The following is a 10,613-nucleotide window of genomic DNA, read 5'->3' as shown; positions in this document are numbered from 1 at the left end:
TAATGGGCCCTGAAGCGGGGCCCCTCAGATTACAAGGTCGTTTCAAGTCACTTCTGACAATAGCTTTGGAGACTTGTAGTTCAACAATAGCATGTAGTATGTCTGTTACACTCGAGACAACGAGCATTTAATATTTTTAGGATCATATAAAATACTGAATTATATTATTTAAAAAAAATACAACTATGTACAAGTAACTTGAAGTATTTTGTGTTGTCTGGTAGTGTGGAAGTCACGGACGAGCACGACGGGGCTTTAGGAAGCTATAAACGAATACAGACTAATACATAAACTACTACAGACGAATACATAAATGATAAACGGCACTTTGAGCATTATTTAAAACCGATCATTTTCATTGTAAAATGACATTGATTGTTATCTAGTTAACTTTTGTTTTTGGTGGTTTCAAAAAAATGTCGCCAAAAACAGTTTTATATGAGAAAAAATGTCTGTGCTAAAGTTCATATATATATCTCATCTAAGATTGAAACATAGGAATTTAACAATAAATAAAAAATGCATTAATTAATGTAGAAATAACTATCATTAATAATTATTATTTATAACCTACGAGTTATATGGCTTGGCCACTAAAACGTGGTTTATAGAAATTACAAAGAACAAGTGCTCGCCTAATTGAATCGCCAACAATCTTTCAGGCTTGATTTTCAAATTCAATTTATACACAAACCCTTTTCCAGCTTTTATTGTTCTAAGAAACAATTTTCATTGAACAATCATAACTAAATAAGATGTATTATTGGTTTTCTTTAAATTTTTAATAGAAAACACTACAACACTGTTTCATTGTTCTTGGGACTGTGGTATCTGAAAAGTAAATAATAATTTTATATTATTTAAATTTACATTTATATAGTCTGAAGATTTACATAGCTCTTTAGCCATACACGAGTTATTATAAACACTTTTATATATTCAATTGGTTTCTCATACATAAGCATATTTAACATATATTGACTATTAACTTTCCCATATCGACATGAAAATCTACTATATTTATTTTTTCTTCAAAACCAGCTCGGCCTTATTCAACATTTACCTCACAATACATTACACTTGTGACCTTTTTTTTAATGAAACAATCATTTCGTCGTTATCTTTAATACGGTATTATGACTCTGTTAGCAAATTTAGCTTACGCTTGAAACGTATGTGGGTGCCAGAAACACAAAAAAATATTTCAAACCTAAGTATGTATTACTAGTATTTAAAATCTGTTCATTTAGTTCCAGAGAGGCAGTAAAGTGTATGAAGAAAACCAAGAATATGTATAGTGCACAAGCCTTATTTTGGAAGTCTTTGAAGGCCAAGCAAAGATCTTGCCTTGCCAAAGGCAAAGGATCTTCTAGTAACTATTTACTGGATCCGTTGTGTTTCGACCACGCCAGCAAAGGACCTTTAAAACTTCTTGGCTTTTGTATAATAAAAAAGATTTTCTTATTATTTAGGTGCTTCAAACTTTTGGAGTAACAGAGGGTTTTCGTTGTATTATTTTGCAAATAAGTTTGTTTTTATTATAATATTCTAAGGTGATTCCAACAAATTTATTTACTTAAGTGGGTAGAACTTTTGGTAATAGGAAAATTATAATGAAATCTCTTTTGTTAGTAAAGTGACTTGAGTACCGAAGTATGCTTATTTAGCGAACACTCCTGAATGAGGTTCCACGAATAGTTATAATAACTTTTTTTTTCTATATACATGTGTCTTCACTAAGACATGGAACATTACGATCTAGCCTAACTTAAGACTAATAAGTAATTTAAGTCTAACCTAACTTACTAAAAAGGATTATTATATAAGTAAGTGTCCAATAACACTACTTACAGTCTGTATTGAAGGGAAGAACAGAGTGTTCTTGTGTTCTATTTTACAGACACTTAAATATAATGTTATGATAGCGTGACACTTAAATGACAGCAAATAGAAAGTTCCAAAGCCAGCATAGTTTTTAACGTCCCAACAGCTAAATCTAGTGCAGTTTCTGAAGTCACTTGAAATATGTTTGAGAACAAAAGAAATAATATGTTTTTAATACACATTAATTATTTGACTGTTTTTCCTATATTAGCTAGCCCTAAATAGACCTAGATTTTTGCCAAACAGATATTTAGCAAATAAGAAGTTTTAGATGATACGGAATTTCAAGTAAAACTTGTAGATATTAACAATTATTTCTAAGATATAATTTTTGCGCAAAACCACTAAATTTTAATGAGTTGAAAAACACTCTTCGTAAGAACCTTACCTAGCCATAATCTGTTTGCAAGTTACCTCAAAGTTCATAAAGTAGATAAGAATTTAAGAATAAGTTTGGAAAATTTTATTTAAAAGAAGTTTACTTTACGCTATATAAATAGTGCTTAAAATACACTAACATAACCAGTTAATATTAAAACATTTTCACTAATGAATTTGATATGATTTCTGATTGGGTTCTTTGAACAAATAGAATAAAAACGTCTGCTACCATACCATACCCTTTATTGTTTTGTGAAGTTATGAATTTGTTTACAAATTTGTTATGTGTATCTTCAGTTACACTAAACACCAGTGGTTTAATAGTTCCAGCTGTCCACTGAAGTATTTCCGAACCAGTTCGACTTAGGGTCCTTCAAGAAAAGAGCGTACCATTTCATAAAAGGCCGGCAACGCACTCGCGAGGCCTCTGGCATTGAGAGTGTCCATGGGCGGCAGTATAACTTAACACCAGATGAGCCTCCTGCCCGTTTGCTACCTGTTCTATAAAAAAAATTTGTGCTAACTCGATGTAATGAAGACCGTGAAACACTATCGTATAAGTTACTTAGAATTGTCAGATCTTATGTAGACGAGTAAGAAAGTATAGTTTTATTTAAATGAAAATAGTTTATAGAACTTGTTTTTTTTTTGAGACGTCTGGAGACAACCAACAAAATGTATTGTTTTATGAGCTTATTAAAATGATCTAATTACAATCCTTCAACATTATTGACCTATTTTTTATACTTTGTTTTAATTTGCTTCTTTCGATTGATATGGAAATTAAATCAAAATCTTTCAAGTTTTATGTTTTGAAACTGTGCACTATACTAAAAGCTATATATAAAAGCTAAATATAATATCCATACACACGCCCGTTTTCATACAAGCCCATCTAATGCAATGGTATATTATTATAGTCCAAATTTAGATTTAAGCAATAACGAATTTCTGAGGCAACAAAATATATCCGGAATAAAATGGATTCGTAGTAGTAATTATACATTGTTCGATCTACCAATTACCGATTTTCGATGTGCAATGTATACAATGTAATTACGTATAAACTCGATCCCGCGATAAGTGTCACTCGAATGTGTAAACACGAGCAGAAATAACTGCTTCCAAAAAATAATAATGAGTTTGTGATTTTAGTAATATTGTGTAAGTTAGTGTATCATATACACTTATTTTTTTAAGTAGCGAATCAATGTTTACATGTTTATTAAAATTCCCTAAGGTTTATAACAAAAATATGTAAAAAGTTAATAATTTATTATCTACATCCACTTTTAGTGAATTTTAGTTGTTAGTACTTGTAGTATATTGATAATATTTAGGCAATAATAAAGTAATAAACATATCTGAATAACAAAACAAACATTGTTCTTAGTAGTTATTGTCTTTTATTTACATAACTTTTACACATATAAAGGAAAACACGTTTTTAACGGATTGAAGTTATGTATAATTGTAAACTTATAATTATTTAAATATATTTTTAAATTTAACCGACGTTTCGCGTACAACGTGCGTGTTCACGTTAACAACACCGTTAAATTTAAAATTATGTTTATGATTAATAAGTTTACAATAATATATAACTTCAATCCGTTAAAAAAGTGTTTTTGTTTAAAACATTGTTCTACTCAAATAAAGCCAGTTTTCTATAAAGCAAAATTAAGCGTCTAGAAAAAATTTAAAATATTTTCCGCGGTGTCACAACTATTGTTGAGAGTGACCCATTTTCCGGATTCTAGGCTGACTCTGCGAAATTTTAATAATCTGGATTAACAAATTAAAATAAAATTGCATTAGCTTTACCGGAAAAGGTTTAATCCTTTTAAAGTTGAAGTGCAAAGAGTTGCGAACGATTTTTTAGAATTCCATGCATTTTTGTAGATAAAGTCGTATATTTTCACAACAAGTCGGGATGTATTTTGTTTAATAATATAAATTTAATTTTTTAAGTAACTTTTTAAATTTAAATTATGTTGTCGCCTGGTAGTGATATTGTCCACAGAGATGGTATTTAACGAATAAGTATCGCAATACAGCAAGGGAATTGCCAGCATTTAGGAACACTGCCATAGGCACCATGTTTTTCATGTTTTTGTTTTCTCTCCGTTTTTAATTATTATTAGTATAGTAATTCAAATTGTATATAGAAATAATCATGATTTTTAACTGAACTATTGAATATGAACAGAACAACATTAGCATCGATGAAACTATCCCAATGCTTATTAATACTTATATCTACAAATCTCGAAAGTTTAATCTATCTGAAAAAACGTTATACATTCCCACAAAAACTGTTGTTATTTGCGTAATAAAAAAACTAATAACTTCAAAACGACTGCTCTGGGAAAACGCACGGAATAAAAACATATTTCATTCAAAATAGCTGACAGATGGAATTAATTTATCATTCGCTTTTGACCTTTATCTTCAGGGACGGATTTAGGATGTGACTGCATTTTGAGGCCCAGTAATAAACTAACGAATGAAAACAAATGTAATATAACTAAATGTGATTTTTCGAGAACATTTGAAATAGTCCAACATTTCCATTAACTCCCGTCGCATTGCAAATCCTTCTTATCAGAGTTATAGATTATAAAATACGTAATAAAAACAAGATAACATTTAGAAAATTGATTATCTAAGTAATTCTTACAAATATGTTGATTACACATTACATACATGCCTAGCCTATGTAAGCTATTTATAGAGTTAATGCGATTACATCTGTCGAAAACGGCCACGCGACATTGTATTGTAATTTTGTATTATCTAGTTTTTGAAACTAAATCTTAAATTACAATCCAATTAAAATATCCATAGTACGTAGGGCCTCTTCTAAATTATAGTCTGTACCTTTCTGGCCCCTTCGAGATAGAGTCGATTGCGGGACTACAGGTGTCGCAGATTATATTTTAGGAGTCCAATCCCGCTATTAGTAAAATCTTTATTAATCGCTCAAACGTTTATTTCAATTGTTATGATGTTTTTTAAAGGCACGTATAGTTTACTTAATATTTCATACCAAGTAGGTAATAATTGTTTGTCGAAAATACTTCTAACTTTTTTGAAGAGCTTCAATAATGTACAGTCCTTATTATTAACGTATTATAGGTTTTTTTTTTATAGAACCGGGGGCAATTGGGCAGGAGGCTCACCTGATGTTAAGTGATAGAAGCCCATGGACACTCTCGATGCTAGAGGGATCGCGAGTGCGTTGCCGGTCTTTTAAGAATTTGTACGCTCTTTTCTTGAAGGACCCTAAGTCGAATTGGATTGGAGTCGAAAATACTTCAGTGGGCAGCTGGTTCCACAAAGTTTTTGATTTGTAAGTTCTTATAGGATCAAACAGATATTTATTTTTTATGATTCAAATAATACGTTCATAGTTTTGAATAACTACTAATAATATATCAAACGTGTAGTGAAATACCTAAAATTTGTATACAGTAATAAATGCAGTCATTATCTATAAAAGGTCAATTATTTTAAGTCTCACTTAGAAAATCATTAATGAAAATTTCATGAAGATGTAAGTACGTTTACCTAAGTGCCGTTTTAATGAAATCTGTCTAACATGGTTTTGGTAAATACAAGCAGTAATTTGGTTATCGTTGTCAATTAGTAGCGCTGCCTTATCCGAGCATTTAAACCTCAGCGAGCGTTACTAGTGAAGATTACATTATTACATTATGTCGCTACGGTCTAACGAGGGTAGACCGCGGCTTACACCGTCACGTACTATATTAGTTAAAATAAATAGGCAATACGTTTTTCAAGGAGTCTACTTAGCGCTCAGTCTCTGAGGGCCTGAACTTTACTCTAGTTCATTCAGATTATCCTTAGCACTGATTCTTGTATGTCATAAACGTTTTGAATTTTGACGTACGGAAGGCATAGTTCGCGCGTAGGTGATAATAGGAATTTAATATGCATGTTTGTATACAGCAGGACGTACTGAATAATTATTCATACTTATTAAATTAGATTGTTACCTTTAGGTGTGAGTAGAGGTGAAAAGTTCCTAGTCCAAGCTAAATTTCCATAGCACTGGGTAAGACGTAAGATGGTTCAAGTGATAACATTATTTCATGCTTGTATTACCACGTTTACATACTTAATTTCTGTATAATATCTAACATTATCATATAAATCAACATTTATTAATATATATAAATTATTGTACAATAATTATTGTATAGACCCCGAAAAGATGTTTTTATGGAGAGGTTTATGGTGGCATTAGGCACTGGCTTATTTAACTTCCGTTCGAGTTTATATTTCTATTACGTAGCAGAAGAAAACATTGAATTCAATTCATGACCATGGGTGCCGTATGCGTATTCTCCTCCAGCAATTGTTGAAAAGTTTCTACTTAAGATTTTTTTTAATAACAATATTTTTATAATGATAATAATTAATAATCGCACAGTGGTAGAATTTACTCGAAAATACATTTTATCAGTTTATATTGAAAGTGGATGCATCAAGAAAATCAAGTAAAAGCCCGCCTGCTTGTTTGCCTGCTATAAAAAATTGTGTTCCCTGATAATGTGTAAAGAAAATATATATATTTTTTATAATATAAATTGACTGCACTAACATATTACTTAATTAGTACTAAAATATACGCCTGATAACTGAAATACAAGCAAAATGTTGTTGCTTATAAAAATGTTTGTCTTTCCGTTTAGTTCGTTGGGACGATTAAAATCTCACAGCTCTAAGAAAGTAGGTCAGCAGGCCACGTGCTGCAATTTAATATATTTTATACACCCAATGAATGTAACATTTATATTAAAAATTCAAACTCATCCCAACTATGATTTTATTTGATTTGGTTGATTTGCTTCTCAAAAAAATGGCGATATATAATTAATCAGTCTATTGGGTAATCCGCCATGTCATTAATACTTGTTTGGAATACGCCCAAGCTTAATAATGTATCCACATTCTCAGATTAAAAACAATCTGATATCAGACCGTTACAGTCAATCGATCTCCTATCTGCATCCCAATAACCAAACCCTACGAAGACAATCCATTGTTGGCGACGGATGTAATGCAATCTCTTCGCTCTTTACACTCATATTTCATAATCAATATAATCTAAATAAAGTAAATAAAACCGTACAAATAATATTTAAATGTACATGTCTATGTTTGAAATATATATATCAAATAGTTTTTTTAATTGTTTTAAAAACTAGTGGAAGCTAAAATCTTAAGTTAGGATTTTGGCACAGTTGAACTGTCATTTTCATACAAAGGTACACAGGTCCACATACACCAATCCGACCTACCATGGATTCATATTAAGAAAATAAAACTACAAATTCAATATGTTCTCATTTAATCCACGACAACTTTTTACAAAATCAAATACATTCATCTAAATATTTACAAAATACACTAATTAATTCACTAGTAATATCATGTAGGCCCGTATTTCAAATCTGATAAATTTTAGTTAAAGTTTTCATGATAACTGACACACATGCTATAAACTGTGATTCAGAGAGTCTATAGAAAAAAACGATACATGAATGACGTATTTTAGTAATTAACATATGTATTTCACTTCGTCTATAACTAGTAGTTCTTATCTAGATGCTAAATGAAAGTTTGACATTTGGTAAAGGTGCGATGTTTGTGAATACAGGCCCTAATATCTGAGGTATTTTTAAACATTCAGTTACAAAACGTTCATTGAGAAGCTACATTCTAAAAAATCTTTTTACATTTATACACATTTATAACGATTTGACCTACTTTCCCTCGTTCTAAAATATAATTCAGTATTTTATATACAGATATCTATGCTTGTAATACCAGGAACGAATTCATATTAAATCACAAACACTGTTTCTGCTAACCGATGATTACTACAATGCGATTACGATACTAAAATACTTCAATGGTATATCGGAATTTATAAGTTTAGTCATCCTTTTCCTTTTTTTTCGTCTTGCATCGTAGCATTTGAATTAAGAATGTTAAGACTTCAGATTTGTATTATATTTAATTCACAAATGATCGAAATGATAATAAAATTCACAAAAGAATTGTATATATAATCTTCGTTATAATACAGGCCAAAGAGGGAAACAAAGGAGTTTCTACAGGCAGATTCTAGAAGGCTCTTGAACATTTGGTCTCACTTCTGTAAATTAGTAAATTATATGAACTGTAAAATTTGTAAGATTCTTGCATTTGAACAAACTTGCGGTTATTAAATATTACAAACTAATGTTGAGCAAACCAATCTAAAATATATATTTAAGAGCGTAAATGGAAATCATCATGCCATATTTACAAATTTTTGTCAAAACATATTTTATTTACTGAATTATTTGAAGCTAATATAATTATTACTTTATTAAAATTATAGAAATATATAATATAATAAGAAAAATATGCATGTACATCCCCATGATCATTATTGTTTTGTGGCACGCAAACCATGGATAAATTTAAACTTTAAAAGGAATAAGAAATGTAACGAATTCTAAATAGTAATTTTATCGATATTCCCTTGATAGTATTAAATATTCCATGTCAACATAATATGGCTGAAACATTAGATGTTAAGGCGTGAAGGAATGTAAGGCCCGCAATTCTGAGGTCACGAATATTCATCTCATTTAGTGATCACCTTGTGCTTCAAACGCCTACGTATTTCAACCGGATTACTTATGCAATACCTCAATAAATTTACATAGGCTTTGTGTAATATTATAAATATTTGCTCTAATTTCAATATTATTCGTCTACTTTAATAAATTGTATTAACGAATTAATTGTCAATGGTATGCTTTTGGATAGAAAAAGATTGATGTTTAATTTTAACTCACCTGACAAAAACGGTGTTTCTTAAAAAGGCTAAGCTGATGTTATTTGTATTAACGACGTAATTATTTCTTCACTATTAATGCATACATAAATGACAATATATATATCTATATATATATGGTATATATATATATATATATATTGTATAAGTATAGTATATATATATATATAGATTAAATTAACTATAGACCAACAAAATTGCAGCTTTTTCGTAGCATTACGTAGCTATCTTACTGTAGTTTTGTATTACAAGCTACGGCACAGTTATGTTACAAATGATTTTTTTTTAAATTGAAGTAATGTAATATTATTCAAATTTATACCTACATATTTATTAAAGTCTTAGCAAAAAAAAAATCTATTAGAAATTGCCAACTTCGGCTTTTAATCTGACGAATCTTTGGATTAACGCACTGTTTCCAAGGCGTTCCAATGCGGCCATGTTCTTTAAAACTGACCATAATTTGATGTATAAAGGTTTGACATCTCGGCTATATGAGAGCCAGTCTAAGCTCTTATAAAGTCCGGAACGTTGGTTTTAAGTCAGGCTTGGGTAGTTAGTGCCAGGAGAATCCTGCTGAACGGTATATTTTTTAAAAGTGAGAGGTTTTACAACATGATGCAAAACTGTAACTTGATACCACCAAACCATCACTGATGCAGGATGCTTGCCATATTGTACATTTCCAATCACTTGAGCAGCTTATATATATATATATACGAGCGGTTACTTTAACATTTTGCTTATTGTGGTGTTATTCAATCGTGAAAATTATTTCATCGGCAAACAGGTTATTTCTGTGATTTTCACCTGCGTCAAAAGGTTTTTTGATCGATCCACTCTTTTTAATTGTAAATATTGTTTTAGGGTATGTCCTATATCGACAATAAACATCAAGCTTCAGGTCTTCTTTTATTATCCACGACAGAGTCCTAGCGGGAATCTTAATTTTTCGCGATAACATTTTTTGCTTCCTAATAAGGTTTAGACGAATTCGAGTTTTAACAGTATTAACAGTATAGCCCCGGTTTTGTCTGGTCTTCGACAGACGGAGTTGTTGTTGTTGATAGTGCGATATACGAAAAAACAGCTGATACTAGCTTTTGAGGTGTCTGGAATAGGATAATTTGCGCAAGGCGATCACTGCAATCCTTTTTTCTTTGTTTCAATGTTTAACATACGTGTTCCAAATTCAAAATAATTAAAAAGTTGAAAAAAAAGAAAAGTTTAATGTAAATTTTTGGCTAAATCAACGCTTGTATTATTCATAACCAATGACAATAACTCTCTCTCTTTAGTCGGCAGCTCATGTCTGAGCGTCGTGGTCAGCAACGAAACATGTAGAGCGGAAAAACTATAATCTGCTTCCTTTGATTATTTTTTTATTTAGCAGGTTATTGTCACTGGACTTCGGTCCAGCGCTATGACAATAACAATGACCCAATAAAATGAAAATATAATACATGGCTGT

The sequence above is a fragment of the Pieris rapae genome, chromosome 11, assembly GCF_905147795.1.
Source record: "Pieris rapae chromosome 11, ilPieRapa1.1, whole genome shotgun sequence".
In the NCBI taxonomy this organism is placed as follows: Eukaryota; Metazoa; Arthropoda; class Insecta; order Lepidoptera; family Pieridae; genus Pieris; species Pieris rapae.
This window is presented reverse-complemented; position numbering follows the sequence as displayed.